This window comes from Dermochelys coriacea, chromosome 9 (assembly GCF_009764565.3).
Source record: "Dermochelys coriacea isolate rDerCor1 chromosome 9, rDerCor1.pri.v4, whole genome shotgun sequence".
NCBI lineage: Eukaryota > Metazoa > Chordata > Testudines > Dermochelyidae > Dermochelys > Dermochelys coriacea.
Window position 1 is genome coordinate 96406614 of NC_050076.1, and position 21584 is coordinate 96428197.

A 21584-nucleotide genomic window follows, 5' to 3' on the forward strand; every position below is an offset into this window, starting at 1 on the left:
TTTAGATTGGATATTAGGAAAAACTTTTTCACTAAGAGGGTGGTGAAACACTGGAATGCGTTACCTAGGGAGGTGGTAGAATCTCCTTCCTTAGAGGTTTTTAAGGTCAGGCTTGACAAAGCCCTAGCTGGGATGATTTAACTGGGACTTGGTCCTGCTTTGAGCAGGGGGTTGGACTAGATGACCTTCTGGGGTCCCTTCCAACCCTGATATTCTATGATTCTATGATTCTATGAAAATGTTGTGATACAGGAGGACCACGGAGCAGTGGGAGAATGGTAGTGGGGAAATATATGAGCCCTAGGCTAATTAAGGCATAGTTCCCTGTAGACTAGGGAGGGTGGCTACAGGTTAATTGGAGCACCTGTAGTCAATAAAACCCCATGCTTCAGGCAGTCAGGGAGGAGAAAGGACTGGAGCTTGGAGGTATCTTTTGAAAAACCAGAGGGACCCTGCTGCAGTATCTCAGGACCGAAGGTACCCCCACCCAAGTGGGGGAAAGAGTGTAAGAACCTGCAGGGGTTGAGAGGGGCTGGGTCTCAGAGTGAGGAGCAAACCCAGAGCCCTCCCCTACTTCCCTTCTGTACCACGTTCCTGGGTCACTAGCAGGGCCCTTGGTGCCCCAAGAGCAGGGGCAAGGAGTAGCATCTTAGCCCCCCTGCCAAGAAAAGCACAGGACCCACCATTGGCCATCTTGTCACATGGTATAATAATTTGGAGTGCCCAGGGCCTGAATTCTTTTAGAGAAATTAATCTCATAGTACTTTGTTCAGTGCACAGCTCTGACTTCCATTGAGAGTGCTCAATACCCCTGCAAATCAGGCCACAGAGGTCTCCCATTGCATACCCAAAGCATACCCATTGCATACCCATTGCATGGCTGCCTGTGAAAAGTGGGATTTAAGTGACTTGCCTAGTGTCCCCCACAAACTCCCTATAGCAGTGACAGGGATAGAATCTGATTCTCCAGGTCACCATTCAAATGCCTAAAGCATCTTTTCTCTTCCTGCAATCCTTGAGGTGTATAGGGAATGAGGCAGTGCCTATAATAAACAGCCATTTACATTGTCTTTATTAAATGCCATTTCTCATGACTTTGTGGCCAGTAGAGCTTGTCAGGCATTGATTTGGGACCATAGCAACTTCTTTGACTTTAAATATTTTATATAACAAATATTAACATGAAATTAGTATTTCTATATATTAGTCAAAAAGAAACTGAAACACTGCCATTTGAAATGTTTAGATATTTTTCATGTTAAAAATGATAGATTCTCATGGAACTTGAATTTCAATTAAATTGATTTTTTTTTAAATGGAACTCTGTTCCATCAAAATTTTTCAACTAGCACTAATGGTCAATACCCTCCTCTCCACCCCCACCCCCACCCCCCACTTTTCCTTATTCCAATTCTTGATTAGGCATTCTGCTTTGATGATAACTACCATTCCTTCTTTCGCCCCCTCCCACCCCGAACCTCAGTGGGTATCAGGAACTCTGTATCTGAGTGTCCAGTATTCCATACTGATTGATGGCATATGCAGAATCACTGATGCCAGGTAGAATGAAGTCAAAGAAAGGTTATATGGAGTACCATAAGAGGCCTAGTGCTACAGGGGATTAAAAGAGGTGGGTTTTTTTTAAGAGGGCAAATATTTAACTTTTGTAAATCCTTTAAAGTTATATACCACTGTGCATATGAGACCAAAGGACTAAAGATCTTTGGTGTGAAGTATAAAAGCAGCCTCAGTAAGAGGACCAGAGAAATTATCTATTGTGCAGATCTGCAGAAAGTGCAAATGGACAGATAAGTCTGAGAAAGATGCAGCAATAAAACATTTGGAGTTATGACCCAGACACCTGGTTCCTCTGCCAAGACACAGAAACCTATTAAAAAGGAAACAAATGTGAAATAAGTGATCCAGGGACATTGCATGGGTTCCCTCCTCCCCCACTACATTACAAAATAATAATTCTTGTAACACTCAAGATATTAAAACAAAAGGTTTGACCCTGAAAGGGGTGGGGGAGACAACCACACCTTTTTAATAAGACTGTCTTTATTCCCCATCCTGCCACAGCTTGGATTTATCACTGCTGTGAGATTTTTTCCTTTTGCTGATGCTATCAAACTGGAAGACACATTGTATAAACAAGGAGAGATGAGAAACAGAACTCCCTGAATTTAAGAAAAATTGAATAATAGGCTAACTAACTCTGGAACTAATTGAGTAATATTAAGATCATAATAAGTGAACTGCAAATTAATGTCATCTTTACAAAAAGTCAGCTCTTCCAGTTGTCTGAGATGTAACCACATTCTCTGCAACTCAGGAGAAAATGGTGAGGCATTTACTTGTTCCTTTCTCTGATATTTCACCAATGCATGCAAGACTTAAAATCCATGAAAGAGAAAGTGAATGTAAAAGAAAATCTGGGAGCTAAGTGTGTTCTTCCTTCCTTTACAAATTAGAAAAATTGCATGAAGAGCAACCAAATATAATAAGAGCTCTCCCCATCATGAGACTGCTTGGAGAGATCATAAGATGCCCTGATCAGAGAAAGGGTGGAAATGGTCTTCCCCCATCCTGGTTTATATTTTAGAGTTGAATTTTTCCCCCTCTATCTCCATCAGAATGAATACTCAATCCTGAAAATAATTTTAAAAAGTCAATGCAAATACTTCATTTCAATTTCAAACTTTTTTGTTTAACCTTTTTGCCCAGGCTAATTAGCTTAAATTTTGAAATGGAAAGTCATTTTGAATGAGAATTTTGTTTAGAAAACCTCTAAGTGAAACCTTCAGATGATATTTTTGCAACTCTTCTCAACACTCTTTTGGAATTACAAAATTAATCAACCTTGGCCATGTTTTGCAAATTTTTTTTTGACAAATTGGCTTTCCTCTCCCTCTTTTTAACAAAACCATTTGGCAGAAAGTGATTCAACAAAAGACTTCCACCTGGCTCTAGCCCTGGTGCCAAGAACATGCAGTTAACATTTGTAACTGTACTCCATCACTACTGCTGCTGCAGTCTTTGCCATCACCAAGCTGTCTCAGTGCCTGGAAGAAAACAATTTGCTAAGTGCAGAGCAGTTAGCTCAAGGTGAGTTGAGAAAAGACAAGTGATGTAGGTAGGAAGGGGAACTCTGTTGTTTCATGGCTGGTGGTGACAGTGATACTGCCAATGTTCACACTGATTGTCAAAGGGTACAAAGCTTCTTTGACTGGCTGCTACAGCCGAATACGTGTGAGACCTTGGTCCAGCCATGGCAATGCTGACCTTGGGGGACATCCATCTAGGCCAAGATCTTAATCATGGAGTCAAGATCAAATCATTCCTGTATAATACAGGAGAGCACTCTGCCTGGTAGGAGTCCTGTGTTAAGAAAATAAATTAAAGTTGAATGATAGCATAGTAAAATGTTAGCAGGTATTATTCTGAGACCCTAAAGTACAGTTATGCCCACTTTAGTATTTGCTGCTGCTGCTGTACAAATAACTATGACTAATTTCATGACAGTGTCAAACCAGCAGAGTTGTCCTGTGGATATAAGGACTTATAATCAAAAGACAGAGAAATCTCTCTCAGGCATGCACAGCTTTTGAAAAGAATTCTGCATCCTGCAATTACATGTGAATTTCACATTCTATAGCCCATTCCTGGCATCGCCTTGACCTTAACGACTCCAGGTGAGTGTTCTTTGAGGTATAGAATTTGAACAGATACTCCAACAAAACAAACACACACTTTTCCTGCCTATTTACCGTTCTAGTACATTACAGTTTGCAGTATGGTATAATAGGGCCCCCTTCCAAAAGAACTGTTATAGGAGTTTTATACAATATAGTTAGTATCCCCTAAAGCAGAGGTTCTCAAACTTCATTGCATTGTGAACCCCTTCTGACAACAAAAATTACTACATGACCCCAGGAGTGGGGACCAAACCTGAGCCCACTCATCCAAGCTCCACTGCCCCGGCAGGGGGCCCAAAGCCAGAGCTTAAGGGCTACAGCTGCAAGTGGGGTCCTCAGAGTAGCAGCCGTGTTAGTCTGTATTCGCAAAAAAGAAGTGGGGTCCTGTAACCTGAGCTCCACCACTCAGGGCTGAAGCCCTTAGGCTTTGGTCCCGGGTGATGTGGCTCGCGCTTTGGCCCCTGGCCCCAGCAAGTTTAATGCCAGTCCTCGGGACCCTCTTAAAACAGGTCATGACCCACAGTTTGAGAACCATTGCCCTAAAGTGCCAAGAAAGGATGTGCTGCATAAAGGTTAATGTGCCAAATGTTATCTTTCAAGGCCACATTATCACATGGCTTCTAACTGCACCCTCAAAATTTGGGGGTGCATCCATTTGTGCAATTGTAGACCTGCATTTCTCCAGGCAGTAACCCCTTTTCCATAGCCAGAATGGCTGGACTCTGGAGGATTCTCCATGTGTAAAGAGTCTGATGGCATAAGGAAACTACAGCAGTTCCTAAGCTTCCTCCCCTGTACTCAACCAGTCATCTCTCCTGCACTGGCCAATCGCTTACATCTGTCTGATCCAAGGATCCTGGATCAGTTCCTCCGGGCTGATGGCTGCCTGATTAATTTAAGGCAGCCACATAAGCCCCACAGCCACATAAGGAAGCCATGTACATAGCAAAGTCTTTAGGCTTCTCTACCATATGACAGGGTCTGGACTAGCATCCAAACCGCCTCAAGATTGGGAGAGACCAACGTAGCATAACTCCACCTTTTTACTTCCTGAACTATGGTGAGTATTCCTTGGCCAAAGCTCAGAAATGGGACAGAATTTGGCCCGTTTTGTGTGTATTGAAAAAATTGCCACTATCCCATTTGCTTTATTGCACGAGTAACAGATTGGAACCTATCTGTCAGTCAGTACTTGTGGTGATTCCTAATATCCTGGCAAAAGTGGCTGAAATGAGAACACTAGTGAATTTAGATTAGTCCCCTCCGCCCTGCTTCACTTACAAGTAATACTACATTTTGTCTAGGATGTTCATTTCTAAGTCTTAAAATAATATTCATGCCATTAGGAATTGTAATGGGAATGGACACTGGGATTAAGTTATTTAAATTGTTGTGTTTTTCCTCTGCTGTGCCTCAGTGGGAATGTTGAGTACTACACACGAGCTCTAATTGAGGAGTCCCTCACTCTGTGTGACTCTTATTGCTGTTATAATTGGAATAATTTGCATTTTTATGAAGATGCTATTCCATCTGCAGGCATCGTGACAGTGCCTGATGCTGCAAAAGGCCTGCAGATCATTTGAAATGTACACAGAAGTGATTTGTTTTTAACAAGCTAATTTGTAGTCTAAAAAGTGAATTATTTGGGATACAGTTCTGGGGGCAGAGAGGAGGAGGAGGAGATACTTACAAAGATCTAGGGGCTTGAACTGTCCTTAGATGTTTGGTCATGCAAAGATGCCAGTTGCTAAAATTCATTGTTGCGCATGCATGAACAAGTGCACTGTGAACCAGATTCTGGCATCCTCACTTCTGAAGTGCAGCCTGCTAGGAGGTATAACCTGCATCTATAGAGACTAAGCTATACTAACCCCTGGGTACAGGTGATCCCATAACTCCATATTGCAGGGCTTCTCACGTCTTCCTCTGAAGCAGCAGCACTGCCCACTATTGGGGACAAAAGGCTGGACTAGATAGAGACTGGCAGTTCCTATAAATCAGCAATTACTCACAGAGTGCCATGCTTCCCAACAGTCCTCAGTTTCCTGGGAATGTCCTGCTTTGACTCCCAAACCTCCCTGTCCAGGTTGAAGGCAATTTACCCCATCTCTCCTCTTTGAGAGAGCCCCCGAACCAAGTGGCATTGCAACTTGGCACACAGGATTGCAGCACCGCTCAGGTTTGAGCCTGTCACTCTCCATCTACAGAGAAACAGACGGGCCAGATTTGATAGGTGTTGCAACCCCGGGCACTATGAATCAATGTCTATCAAATTTGGCCCATCCACCCCTTTGTCTCAATCTATGGAGGAGCAGACTGGCCGTTTTAGCAGTTTGACAGGTTGGGAGGTGTGGAGTAAGGTACTATTTAGCATGATTTAAGGGGTGGCCCTTTCTGGCCCATGGTAACTTTAAAATACATTGACTAATTCTGTTGAACTGCATCCTGGGCACAGGTCCTTCATCTGGGTTTCATTGCCTGTTTGGGCTAGATTCTGCTGCACATGTTCATGTTGGGTAGTACAGTACTTTATTCTGCAATCAGAATTGGTGGGACTACTATACCCTCTGACTAAGGATGTCAGAATGTGGTTCTGGGCTGGCCAGCTAAACCAACACACTTTGACAACATTAACTAAATAAAGCACATGTAAAAGACTACAATCTAAAAGCCAGATTAGGTGATTCTTACTCATATTTAGTGCCTTGCTTTGCATGTAGCCCTGTTAAAGTGTTTTGTAACATGAATGAATGTCTCAGTGAGACTATCTGCAGATTCAGGTATTGCTCAATGTGAGTTAAGGAGGCTGAATTTGGCCCCGAAGGTCAGATCGGAACTCTTTACTCACATTAAATAGTACTCACTCGATGTGCAGTTCTGTTGAACGGTTAACACAGTAAGGGGCTCAACACGGTGGCACCTCCTTGTGGCTCATCTGGGGGATAAGCTCACCACTGGTTTGATGCTGCCTCATGTGGTTTCTTGCTCCTGGTCCCAATTTCTCACTCAGTGGCCTCTCTTATGCTCCATGAGCTGATGAGCTTCCTCTTTTGTGGTTTGGCCCTCCTGCCAGGTCACTGTAGTACCCCGAAATGGGAGATGGGGGATCAAAGTCTCTCTAACTTACTGCCTTGGGTGGTCTTCAAAGGTCTACTGCCCTGTCCGTGCCATTTCCCCCATTGGCTGGTAGGGGAACCCAGGCCAGCCGTTTACATTGAGTTCCATCCTAGGGACCCTACACTCAGCAGCTAAGGGCTGTGCCATCTAACCCTTACTGCTGTTTTCCCTAGGCTTCTTCCTATTCCATTCTCTCAACACTGAGAGCATAGGTGTTGGAACTAGGGGTGCTTGGGGTGCTGCTGCACCCCCTGGCTTGAAGTGGTTTCCATTATATACAGGGTTTACAGTTTGGTTCAATGGCTCTCAGCACCCCCTCTAAAAAATTGTTCCAGCATGCCTGCCTGAGAGTGATAGTCAGCTCTCTCATCCTGGAGCCCCTTTCTCCTCTCCTCTCCCTGGCTTTGTAAAAGCCCCTATTCTTCCTACCCAACTGGGCATCAGGTTCCATTCGGGCTGTATATCCAGCCAATACCTCACCCAGGTGCAGCCCATCCTGATGAGTAGCCCCTTCGGAGCCCCTTTAGCCATGGTGTATGGTGAACACCCCATCACGGGGATATTCAGAATGAGTATGGGTATCAGGATCTTACCCAGAGGGATTTTGTAAATGAAACAGAAATAACTCCACTGTTACTTCCTAAATATGTGGTGTCTATCGTGTATTGATGCAACTATAGCGTATAAGTATTTTTTTATTTATGGTTAGCACTGCATTACTGCATGTGCATGATTGAGCTTAGAACAGAGATTTAATATGAATCTCAGAACTAGGACAATAAAATATATAGCTGCAAAATTCTAAAAAAAAGCACATGAATGTTCAAGATATTGTAATGATCATCCCAAGAATCAATTTGTAGTTCATAAATTATTCTCAGGGTTTATGCTAATGAGTAAACATTGGGGATTATTTGTGGTATTAGCCTGAATTTAGGATATTCCTTTAATAGAAGAAGAAAAAAAATCTCCTGGTAGTAAAGTGTCTCCCAATCTAGTTCCCCCTGCTACCACCTGATAAGATTTAGGGGGGAGTGAATGGGACAAAAAAAAATCTCTTACTAGTCTGGGCATGGACCTAGAAGATCTTCCAGAGATTTGTTCTCCTCCAATGCACTAATCAAAGTTAATTAATTCTGATTAATCTTTCAATTTCATGTCTCTAGGTTTAGAAGTCCTAGACTAGATCTCTTTGGCAAGGTTTTGCCTTTTAAAAAGCAGCAAATGACATTATCCATTGACAGTCACTGACTGTAACAGTGAAATATGCAGTTCTGTATTTAACTGGACTTGATCTGGGTCACCCTGCCAGCAGTACCAATCCAAAGTGCTCATGATTCATGGATGAGACCCCTCCAAGATCGACACATAGTTCATGAGATCTTTAAAATGGAATTTTTTTATTTGCCTTTTCTTTTGTCCTCTTCAGTTTCATGCTTTCAAGCTTTCTGTGCTTCAACCCCCTGCCCCCGCCCTGGATGACTAGGTAGCAAGTGTGAAAAATCAGGACAGGGGGTGGGGGTAATAGAAGCCTATATAAGAGACCCAAAAATCAGGACTGTTCCTATAAAAATCAGGACATCTGGTCATCCTAGCCCCGCTGTAAGGCTAGAAGTCTGTGTGGTGGGTTCTTTGTAGGTAGCAAAACTGCTATGAACTCCATAGATAAACGTGAACAATCTATACAGTAGCTGGTGAAATGAAGGTCTGATAGTTATGATTGACATAGATGACACAATCTTCTCCAACTGGAAAAGCAGACGACATTTGGGGCTGTTGTGTTGCAGAAGCCGCTCAAAGACACAGCGGCAAGAAAGTCTAAAGATGTTAGTAATGTTGGAAAGGGTCACTTTCCTTTTCATAATAGTATGACTATCTTCCTGAAGTAGCCTAGAAAGTCAGTTTGTTCAGAATGCTGGTGGTGAAAACCTGGGCATCTGGACAAAAAATTCTGAAGCTGGCACAAACCCTTGGGCATCTCAATGTGTCTCTAACATGCATTACACAACTCTTGTATTTACCATTGTTAAAGCCAAACTGGTAGGGAGAGGGGAAGTTTGGTTAGGCTTTTTCTCTGCTTTATCCTGCAAAAGCAGAGCTTTGCTTTGAAAGACCAGTATATTATTTTCCCTCAGTACATTTTTCAGCTCCCTCCCTGAGCAAGGTAAATTACACTGACCTAAGCACCAGTGTGACAAGTGCTATGTTGGTGGGAGAGCTTCTTCTGCTCACAAAGCTACTGCCTCATGCAGGTGGTTTTATTCTGCTGCTGGGAGAGTTCTCTCCTCTCGGCATAGCGCATCCTCACCAGATGCGCTACTGCAGGGCAGCTGCATCGGTGCAGCTGTGCTGCTTCTAGTATAGACTAGCATGGAATTCCTCTAGATGCTGCACTTTATAGCAATTAGTCAGAGAGGCACGCATTTCGTTATCTGGGATCCATCAATATCCCCACTACACATGAATAGGATTTTCAGGGCCCTAACATTTTTCTCTAAATCTACTGGCTGAAAACATTGCAGTATCAGCATTTCTATGGCTAGGACATGATTCCTGGTGGCGGAGATGAGCCCAAACCCAAAACTCTGAATCTGAAACCCTTGTGAGGTTTGGTGGAATTCAGAGCCAGAACCAAAGTGTACAACTGGCCTCTTCTGATCAGGCTCCAGAGCCAGACTCTGACCCCTCCCTTTGTGAAAGTAGTCTTTTGAGCATGTTGGTTCCAAGAACAATGGCAGGAAGTGTGATCGTTCTTAGAAATTTACTGATATCTAAACAGCCTTAGCAAAACTTTTGAACTTTCCTCAGCAATGGAATGAGAAAGGAAAGGAATTCTGTCCAGTATCTTATTTCTCCTTACATTGTAGATGTAGCATATTGTTTTGCATCTTTGGAGGGAATGCAACTGAGGTCCTAACTAGAGCTGGATGACATTTTTCAAATAGTTTATTCACCAAAAAATAGTTTTCAGATGACCCAAAATGTACCAATGCAACTTTAATCTGGAGCAGAATATGGACCTGGATGTTCCACATCCCTGCTGAGCGTGCTAACTACAGAGCCAAAAGTTATAAGGTGCATGGCAGCACCACTACTTTCTCCACTTCTTTCTGTTTTGCAAATGTAACCCTTTTCAAATGCCCAGAAATGAAACATGTTTGACCCAACAGGTTTTATTCAACCCCAAGTGAATTTATTTTGTAAGAATTTTCTGATTTGGTTTAACCCAAATCCCAATGGGTTTGTTTTAGGAACTCCCAGCAAAGTGAAACATTTTGCCCGATGCTAGTCCTAACCATGTATGATCTCAGGAGACCACCTTTATTCTTGTCGGAGGTGCCATGAGATTCTTTCATGACAATTCTTTTTGACAATTCCAGCTCAAGTATTTACTTTGACTGCTACACTTTGCTTCAGCTGAATACTGTGTACTTATTTCCCATACCTAAACTCTTAACCTCATGTACTTTTGCTGCACACTTGAAATCAGCTGCTACATTCCACCTACACAGAGGGTGTATTTAGTGATGAGTGAAAGAATATATCCTCTACTTTTCTCCAGGGGTGCCATAAGGCTTAAGAAGTCAAGATTTGTAAAGCAATTTGTGATCCTTGGATGAAAGGTGTTAACAAAGTGCTAAGCATTATTATAATCCATTTGCACCTTCAAAAGATTTCAAGGGAACCAACTTTGAACAGCTAAAACCATGCAAATTTGTTCATTTACCGTAGGTTTCAAGAACATACAAGATCAAATGACATGACTATTTTTCTCCCAATATGGTGGTAGTATTGTTATTCATGCTGTGTAATTAAAGTTCTGTCATTATTTCTATTCTGAACCTCTGTCTGTTTATAACTCACACATAATAATTCAATTTGAGAGTAATGCAAAAGTCTTATCCCACTGGCAGATTTTTACAATTACTAAAAATGACCAAGATTTTTAAAAGTGACCATTGTCTTTGCGTGCCCAACTTGTGTCCATTAATCTGGGCCTGATTTTCAGAAGGTGGGTTCTCAGCATTTTCTGAACATCACAACCATCTTAAGTTTGGGGCACTCAACAACTCTACTCACTTTTGAGAATCTTGGCTTCTACCAGTATGCTGTGTCAGCTTGTAAGGGGGTAATGACTCACTGGTGTATCACCTCCTGCTGGTTGTCTTGGGAATTAGTTCTTCCAGTCCAGAACACCCTCTGCAGGCCCATGTCTTGCCTGCCACCAGCCCCCATGTCCCTCCCAGACCCCAGTGCCCCTCTACCTCAGGGTTCAGCCCCCAGCAGTAACCCACAATCTGTTATAGGGCCAGCTGTGGCCTGATTGGGGAGTGGTCCTTTCCAATCAGCCTACCCTATTGGCTCTCCTGAGGCAGCCCTTCCCAGGGCTGTTTTAACCCCTTCAGGGCCAGATTGGGTGACCACCCCATTACACAGTTTGTCCCTCTTCTTTTAAACAGAAGAGACTGCGAGCGATGAAAAATCTTAGTGGCAGATACTCTTTGCAGTGCCGTAGTGTGAAAGATGCTTAATTTTCCAAAATGAAATTTGGCCGTGGGTTATTTTAAAAGGTGGCCTAATATCTTTTGGTATTCAAATAATAAAGAAATAAGACAATTGTTAGTTGGTTGAGGGAAACAGCTACCATTGCATCTCTGTAACAATTACTTTTAATCAAAAATACTATTGACATTCACTGCAGAGTTAGTGTGCATATGCAGATGAAAGATTTCCTAAGTCTGAGTGGACATGAGTGACTAGAATAGCTTGAAAGAGCTATTATCACATCAACGATAATGTGTTTCATCTTTGATCATTGAGTGTATAGTAGCATATTGTGGAGCACCATAATGATTCTATTGAAATTCCATCAGATCCTTCAAAGCCTGTATGCTTTGATTGTTTTCTCCCTTCATTGTTTTACCTGACGCTGTTTAAAAAGGAGTCAAAATTAACTCCAGTAATCAGAATTTAATTTTAACAGAGAGCAGGCAATTCTCATTCCATCTTCAGAAAGTGCCACCAGAGCCAGTTCAAACACTTTGAGGACCCATCCTTTCAGTTGCATTCCCCCTTTCTCTCTCTCATACACAACTCCCACGATCTAGCATATAACCTGCTCCAAACTGCTATGCCATGCTAGAGGAGGAGATGAGGATTGCGGCCAAAACACGGGAGGGTGTTAGGGGAACAGTGCACAGAGAGTTCCTATTACAAACAGGAGGAGGGGGGATTTGTGACATTTCCCAGATAGCTCTGCATTAGAGGGCTAATGCCCCAACATCTCACAATGCTCTGTCATCAAAGTTCTACGCTCCACACCACTGGAGTATCATACCCAGGATATATGTGTAACCCCCACACCTCCTGGGTGTGGTGTTCTGTCCCATGTAGTGGCACTGAGACCACTTAGAGATTAATGAGTCTGCTCTACAGCCTTAGCTAAGGACCATGTGGCTTTTAGCTCTTGCAGCAGAGGCTCGTGCATTTAGCTCCAGAGGTCCCAGATTTGAGCCTGCACTCCGATGACAGGAGTATGTCTGTGTTATATATGTATCAGGCAAAGGCTCCTGATTCAGCAAAGCTTCCCTAAATAGGACAGCAATCGGGCCCCAATTCAGGAGAGCACTTGAGCACATGTGTATTCAGGAAAGTATCTAAGCATGTGTTCACAGTTCAACACATGCTTACGTGCTTTCCTGAATAGGTGTCTTCCAGAGTCAGGTCCTTTAGCACATCCTTAACTTGAAGCATGTGCTTAAGTTGAATGTTCTTACATGCTGTCCGGAGTCAGTGCTGAAGGGAGAGGTAACTGGGCTCCCTTGTAAGGGATGTAAAATACACTCCCTTCGGACTGAGGAGTTGTCAGTCCTGGAGGGAGGTACTGAAATCTGGTTCCTAAAGGTTCTTAAAGGCTCAATTTCCTGATTAAATAAAATAGTGGATGAGTTCAGTGGATCCTGGGCTCAGGTGCCATCTGTTTGCAGCACCCTCTGCCCAGCTGCACACAGGGTAAGAGACTCTGAACTTAGTTGTCTTTGGACTTGCAGGACAGTTAGTATAGTGTGTCCCCAAGAGAAGCAAAGGATGGTTGCTGGAAATGAATCCCTGCATGTAGTTAGGAAGAAAACCCTCTTTAGCACCTACAACTTGTCAGGCATCACTGATGTTTCCAATAGGCTACATCCTGGTGATACTAAAATCAGTGCTACTTGACTGGTCGGTAAACCTTGCACTTGCATTGGCTGACCCTGTAGTTGCTTGAAATTCAAAACTTTCCTGAATGTTTTGACTGAACGAAAAAGAATGTTGACAATGTTGTGAAATTCTTTTGTCTGTTCCATCTGCTGTAGAGCAGGCCAAAGCTTTTTACATTTCAAAACTAGGAAAAATCATTGTTGCAATCCCCTTTCCTTCCTCTCTTTTGATCAGCTCTTGAGTCTATGTGGCTGCAGGCTTGGCAACACAGGAACCAGCCCTGACTACTGCATGTGGTGCCATACCTAGTCACAATAGTGAGGGTTAGGAACGGACTAGATGCATTCACTCCATATTCCCCTGGTGTTTTTGTCATGTGGTTATTTGTTTTCGTATGCTCTGCACATTCTTGTGGCTAATTATGTCTATTTAATATATGAGCATATTTAAGCTTAGAGAATTAAGGAAGCTATTACAACAGGTTCTGATTACTTCCCTTGCTTGCAGGAAAAAAAATAGTAAATGCTACAATTTGCATCTGGAATTCTATTAAGAAATCGGAAAGTACAAAATGAAGACCTTCTCGAAGGGAAACTAGTGACTGAATAGAATAGAATCTAATTTATAAAAAGCTCAAAGAAGGCAGATCTAAGGGAAGGAGAGAATTAAAATCAATGGGGATGATCAAAGAAATGCATTCAAATCCTGAAGGATTTCACCGCTTCCACTCCCGCTGACTTCAGTGATAGTTGAAGGCACTCAGCATCTCAGAGATCCCACCACATTTACTGAATGAAGATCATCCACAATTATGATATTCATGTGTGAAAGCTCTTGGCATTGTCTTTGTTACCGGTCCTATTGGTCTTTGGTCTAAGCAGACTGCATCTCTGTCTTGTGTTTTTCATTGGCCACTCTGGGTGCAGTTTTTCTGTTTCCCTTCATGGAAATGGAGTGTCATGGCCCAGCCACTGTAGGCCTCCAGGACCAGTGCTTTGGCCTCCTATACTCATCAGTAACTTAAACCTTTCCGAGAGCTCCAGTCTTGTTGGGACTCTGGGTTTAACCGTTCATGTGATAGTAAAAGCAGACAAAGAAACTTTATAAGGGTTCCCAATAAACAATCTCTCTTTACTTTAGTTAGCCAAAGAAATATACAGTCCTAGACAAAACAATTAGATACATATCCCTGCCTCAGTTTCCTCACCAGTCTTGAGTGTAGCCTCTAAGGAGTACAGGATACCTCCTCCTGCATATGGCTTCAGTTCTGAATCATGGAGTCTTTCTGTCTCCTGTGCAGCCAGTTTCCTTCTTCCTCCTGGGTTAAACAGGACCTTCTGCTGTGAAAGCATACTCCTTACTTCCTCTTTTCTTCCCAAGCTGCTGCATGTCTGAGAATCTCCTGAGGCTCTTGGGCACTGCAGCTTTTAACACCAGACTTCTTTGGTCTCCTCTTAAGGATTTAACACTGCTCCACACCCTCTCCCTGCAAACAAACTTGGTCAGGCTGCTTTCCCAAGGCTTCTTGTTACTGTCATGCAGCTTGGATCTGGGAATACATAGGTGTACCTATGAAACAGCAATTAGTTTATGGGACTTGGTTGTGACCCTATTAATTTGTGCAATTTTAGAGCTACTCACAATATGGAAAGATCTCAATACATCTGCCAATCCGGGACAATGACTTGCATGTTTTGTTGAGCAGAAGTGCCATAGTATCTGACCTGTCCCAAACATGTCCTAATGGTTGGCCCTTGTTCCCCTGAAATAAATGAGATGATCTGTTTTTAAGGTCCTGTGCAATGCAGCTCCAGATGATCGGCATTGCATTTGCAACATCATGTTGCTGAGATAGTAGGACAAAATCCTATCATGAAAGAACTTTTGAATCCCCTGAATCTACCTATAAAATTTAGATAAAGTCCTAGAATCTCTAGAGAACTCTTTAAGAGAAGATGAACGATTTGAGGGGGAGGGAGCAAAAACGGTCTCTCTGATTCCTGTCAATCTTAAATAAAAACAACTCCGTCAAATATGCATATTGATAGCTTTCATGTTTGCATTGTAGCCCAAGCCTGAGAAGAGTGGAATTGAGTTTGCAACCTGATCTGAACAAATCTAGTGGGATTTGGTTGCTGGAGCCTGCATCCCTGATGAAATGCTCACTGGCGCGCTAGTCAACACATTCCATTTTTTTTTCAGCCTAAAATTATTAAATTTTAAAAAGGACACAAATTTCCCCCAAAACAATATTACATTCAGCTATCTAATTTTGATTAAAAATGAAGGAGACAGAATCAAAAAATCATATTCAAAGAAAGCTCAGCATGATATGATAGTCCATGGGGAAAGTAATTTACTAAAATTAGTTCATATGGTTGGTGCATGCATCTTCAGTAGCAGATTTTACAAATGACAATGCTCTTGTGAAAAGAGAAGCTTAAATACAAGGTGAAATAAGCACACCCTATGGAGATAAAATAAAATCAATCGTATGCTCAGGGTCAGACCTGAAGTCATTTCTCAGGCATAACTCCAGCTGGCTTCAAAGAGTTTCACTTCAAATTGCAAAACATCAGGCCTTCTCTTTGTATAGCTGAATAGCAAAATGCTCTACAGAGCCTCTGTAAATAATAAATCAACATAGCTAAATAATGAATAATAGCAGAGGGAAAGAGAAATTTAGAGCTACAGGCCAGGGAGAAAGAATATGTTTAGAAATGGCTTGGACAGTCAATGAGGTGGAAAGGTTAGAGGGAGGCTGCTCCAAATGGCAAGAGGCAGATAAGGATCTTGCTCATCAGCAGGGTAGGAGCTTGTGTGGAGATTCAGAGAAGAAGCCAATGCTCAAAGGTCAGAATAAATTATGTGGTGGGGGGTGGGGAAGTGCTGAGTTACGCTACAACAATTCCATGGTGTATTTTAGAATCGGGTGCAATTTTGAACTGAATCAGTATTGCCCTTAATTCTTAGCTCATAAAAGCACTGTTTCCATGGCGTGCTAATGGTACCTTCCAAATAGATCTAGGGACAGATTTGGATCTAAATTCCACCTCTAGAATCAGAAGTGACTCTATTGAAACCATAGGAATTATTCCACATCATACCAGTGAAAATCAGAATCTGGCCCTGAATCTATTTGCATCAGTGAAAATGAGATTGGGTGTCATTTTGTGTTGTTACAAAACTAATGAATTTTAATTAATGATCCAAGGGACAGCAAGCACAAAAGCCCAGTATGTAAACTTTTATAGACCAGCCTTCCAATTAATTTAACTAATTTGTGTCCATGGGGCTGATCCTGCATGACTTGTACACCCAAATTCTCACTGATTTCACTAGGCTTTTGGATGAGCAAGCAATGCACAACTGAGTCCTTGGAGTGTTTGCAGTGTTGTGGTAGCTGTGTTGGTCCACGAATGTGAGAGAGAAAGACAAGGGGGGGTGAGGTAATATCTCTTAGTAGAGTTGGTTCAATAAAAGTGATTACTCTCACCCACCTTATCTCTCCCTAGCATGTGGTGTTTGATAATCCAGACAAGTGAACCTGAAAATGTCTGGATTGGGGAATCCAGAACCCTGTGTGTTGATGTTGATACATTGTAAACATCCCTTCTATCATTTCTTGTCCATGGTGGAAGGATGGGACACAGGTGCCGGCAGAGGGGCAGTCATTTGGGGATGTGATCTACCTTCATTTTTCAGTCTATAAATTCCCCAGTGACCTAAAGTACCATGCCAATTTAGGGATTGAAACTTGGTTTGCTCTACAAATGCAGAGCTGGCTGTGTTAATATAATCAGTCCCTCTAGGGCAAATATGAGCTTTAGACCCATCTATTAGCTGTGTGGCAACACGCTTTACAATTTTCTCCTAAATATTGTAATTAACAAAGATGCGAAACTTGTCAGAGTTGATATAATTCATTCAGCAGAATGCAACAAGTAAGTGCATCTGTCGATTTGCATACTAAAAATCTAAAAATACTTGTACGGAAGACAAAAGCTTGCTTTGCTTTGAATACGTATCCAACTACTAGCTTCAATTATATGCTTCAGCTTAGAGTATTATGAACTTGGTTTCAGCTACATGTGTGTAACTATCTAATTACGAAGAAAAGCTTTTCAACATAAGGTGTGATTCTGATCTTATGTACATCAGAGTAAATTAGGAGGAATGCCATTGAAGTTAACAGATTTTAGCTGGTGCAAAAAATCTGGTGAGATGTGAATCAGGCTCATGAAATGTACTTCAATAATTGTATCTTTTATAATAAAAATGCATTAAAGTTGGGGATTGGCTGCCTCACGGATAGGTAATGAGGCATGGAGATTTCCATCATTAAATTGCTGGTTTGAGCAAGATCCTTGTTTGTTGTGAGCAAGTTATTACCAGCAGTTGGCCATGTGAAAATGAGTCTGTATCAGTCTGGTTCCCAGAAAACAGATGTCTGCATCAGAGAGCTACTTCTACACTTCCCCTACTAGGCAGTTTTGTGGTGGACTCAGCTAAGTTATTGAAAGGGCATGGAGCACTCCCTGTTAGAGGGTCAACACTTGGCAAGTTTCCTTCCTCCCATACCCCTCTGGAGTCATAGTTATGGCGCATTAGGGGAGCAGTTTGTGAAACTTGTACTTCTCCCTCCATGCTGTACCCAGTCTGTATAAACAGAAAACAATGTCTCCAGTGTTGTCAGTCCTATACTCTTCATGAGCCCTATATTCATTAGAAAAATAATTTAATCAGACGATACTATTGCACAACATTTTGCAAATTACAGTTCTATATTATGCAAGTATCCTACATTCAGACCAATGTAGTCTGACCATCATTGACTTTATTAAGGCTCGGTGTGGGCATAAGCATCTACTCATATATATCCAATTGCAGGAACGGGGCCAAAATTTGCAACAAAAATACTCTAATCGACATTACTGAGGCTAGTTCACAAAACAGAGCAGGTCTCAATAATAAAAATAAAAAACATGCTTCACTACTCTTTTTTTTCTGTTCCATTGTTTGACAATAATCAGCTAATCACATTTTGACTTGGACAATGCAAACAAAGAATCATGGTGTAAATATATTCCTTAAGTATGCATTTTATCATGAGCCAGCTTTCAGCATCGATAAATCACTTACTTTTGATAGTGTGCATTTTTTTGTTTACAGCATGATGCATTTTCAAATCTGGCTTCAATTGCGTGTCACTTTTTTTAAGTTAAAAAGTAGAATGAGTTTGATCCCTGCATGGAAAAATTGAGAGCTATGAACTTCAATTAAGTGCACTTCCCTATTTCTTATCTGAATTTAAGTGTGTGCAGAATTTCAAGTGCATCAAGCTTCATTTAAAGCATGCTTTATTTCTTTAGTAAAGAAATGGAAAGAACAAGAAACTTTCTGTGTTTTAGCTGTAAATAGCTCTGCATATGTAGTAGGGCATATGATATACCTAGGTTATGACCTATCCGGCAAACCTTTAGTCATGTGAGTAATTCCATTAGGGCCAGATCCAGAATCTAATGCAGCCACTAGAAAAAAAACTTCCATTGACTACTAGGAACTTAATCTGATTCCCACTGCAATCATTTTGAAAACCACAAAGGAGTCTGCCTGCAGTCCTATTGCATGGAACTCCCATTGAAGTCAATGAGAGCTCTGCATTTGGAGAGACTGCAGAAGTGAAAGAAGAATGGTTTGGTGTTTCCAGGGTTGTATTAAAAAGCAGTGAGGTGCTTTGTGGTCCATCTTGGTTCAAATCATAATAGAATATTCAGTATAGAAATGGAAGTTATGAATGAGAGAGTAAATGCCCACCTACTCTGCTCTACACCTGTCAACACCTGATTTTAATTATTCTCCTTATTTAAGTGGGTTCCTGTGTCCAGTTTCTACATAAATAGCTTTCTATTTAGGAAGGGAGAGGATGCAAATTTTGCTTTATAACAAATTTGTAATTACTACACCAAATTTCTCCCAGGTTCTAGCTGCAGTGCAAATAATACGTCAGAGTAAATGCACATTTGACTTTACGCAGAGTTCACATAACAATGAGGATTATCAGAACCTTTGAAGGATGAATAATAGCCTCACCGGAGGGAGCTCATAAATCGGAAATGATTCTATTTGGATGTTAAATTGGGTCATTCTCCTGTTGGTTAATGTTGGCATTTAGCAAAATGAGCAGCAAAACTAAGAGCCAAAGAAGAAATGAATTCCCTCCCCAACCTTAGTCTGCCCTCTGACACCTTTGAAATTGCCATTAGCATCAATGGGGATTTGAACATCCCTGTCTGAGAGCAGTGCTGTTACCCTGCTGAATGTAGTTCAGAGACTATTAGCTGCATAACATTTGTTTCCTCAGTTCATCATATTTAAGTGATTGTAAACCAATTTTTTTTAATGCTTGAAAAGAAAACTTCTGTTTAAATTCCTGGAAGAAGTCACTGTAATATGGCTCTCTTATTTTAGAAGGATAATTTCCTTTGTTAGGCCAGATTCCTTTTAGCTTTAACAACCATTTACTTCCATCAGGTGTGCATACTTATGTTTAAATGGCTTGTAAATTCTTTCTCAGGGTGCATCTTACCGTATAGAAGACAAGCCAAAGTTCTGGTGTGCAGCGTGTCATGCTCTGTTGATTTCCCGGCAGTGTGTTGATGTTGTACATTACTAGTTAGTCGTTATAGTTCTTGTGTACATACCTGTATTTCAGAATTAAACAAAACATGTGTTCTTTTCCTTTGCTAATAGGTAGGAAAATGGCCTTACATCACTTCCACATCGACCAGAAGAGCTGGCCAGGGGTACTGAAGAAGTTTGCTCCATCCAAGACTGGGTGTAGAAATAAACATGTAGCCACTGTACAACACGGAATTTTGAAAGGGATTCTGCCTTCCTGAGGAACAATCTCTGTGGAGCTATTCCAGGGTGGCTTGACTCCACCCCACCTCAAAAACAGTCCTGTAGAGTTGAGCCGATAGACTAGTTCACAAAACAGAGCAGGTCTCAATAATAAAAATATAAAGCATGCTTCACTACTTTTTTTTTCTGTTCCACTGTTTGACAATAATCAGCTAATCACATGGGTTTATAGATTTATCTTACACACACACAAATCCCTGTAAACCTATCTTGCATGCACATATCACATAATATGTATATGGAATAGTGAAAAGATTAGTATGATCCTTATGATCTAGAGTTACTTTACACATTTACATTTATTTGCACCCAGACATCATGGTGCTGAACATGCTAGAAATACATAGATTGGTCTGACTGTAAATAAATTGTTTGAGCTATTGTAATTTGAGCAGTAGTTACAATGGCTATTTGGATAACTCAAGAGCTATGGTAGGAATCTAATCTACATCCTGTTCAGTTTAATGCTCCCCCAGAACTTCTTTGTGAGTATTTTTAGGAACATAGCAATAATAGTGAGATCCTGCAAACCCTTATACACCTGAGCACTGTTTAATCTGGGCAAGTAGACCTAGTGACCACACAACTGGAAGAGTCTGCATCGTCTGTAAAGGCCCAACTCCACTCCCATTGATATTGGTAGCAAAATTCCTGTAGATAGTAGTAGGTGTATGCCATCATGTGTCAGCAATGCCTCTCTGCCATGTACATTGGCCAAACCAGACAGTCTCTATGTAAAAGAATAAATGGACACAAATCGGACATCAGGAATGGTAACATACAAAAACCAGTAGGAGAACACTTCAATCTTCCTGGACATTCTATAATAGATTTAAATGTACCCATACTTGAACAAAAAAACTTCAGAAACAGACTTCAAAGAGAAACTGCAGAACTAAAATTCATTTGCAAATTTAACACCATTAATTTGGGGCTTGAACAGGGATAGGGAGTGGCTGGCTCACTACAAAAGCAACTTTCCCTTTCCTGGAATTGACACCTCCTTGTCGATTATTGGGAGTGGACTACATCCACCCTGAGCGAATTGGCCCTGTCAACACTGGTTCTCCACTTGTGAGGTAACTCCCTTCTCTTCATGTGTCAGTATATTTATGTCTGTAAATTTCACTCCATGCATGTGAAGAAGTGGGGTTTTTTACTCACAAAAGCTTATGCCCAAATAAATCTGCTAGTCTTGAAGGTGCCCCCAGATTCCTTGTTGTTTTTGTGGATACAGACTAACACAGCTACCCCCGATACAGGCTCTAGAATTTCATTCATTAATTCCTGCATGAAACCCAGATCCTGTAGTTGCATATACATGCTGAAACATTTTTTTAAAAGAAAGGCATCCAGTCTTCAAGTGATGGAGAATCTATCACACGTCTAAGTAGGTTTCTCTTGTATTCTCAAAGAAAATTAAAAAAAATGCCCTTTATTTCTAGCCTAAATTTTTCTACCTTTGCCTTCCAGTCATTGGATCTTCTTATGCCTTTGTCATCTAGATTAAAGTGTCCTCTGTTATCAAAATGTTCTCCCTTTGTAGATGCTTATAGAGTGCAGTCAACTCACCTCAGACACTCCACAGATCTGAAGCTAAATTCCTGTGGAGATCCCAAGACTCTGCAGATATTGCCTGGGAACTCT

General features: G+C 41.5%; 1 long non-coding RNA gene across 1 annotated transcript; it reads left to right on the forward strand.

The window, feature by feature from the left end:
• The first annotated feature begins 402 nt into the window (after nucleotides 1-402).
• On the forward strand, nucleotides 403-20034 carry LOC122455892. The gene is made up of 3 exons (XR_006274400.1): nucleotides 403-426; nucleotides 3526-3695; nucleotides 19767-20034. It is a non-coding gene; the product is annotated as an uncharacterized LOC122455892 (long non-coding RNA).
• The last annotated feature ends 1550 nt before the right edge of the window (nucleotides 20035-21584 follow it).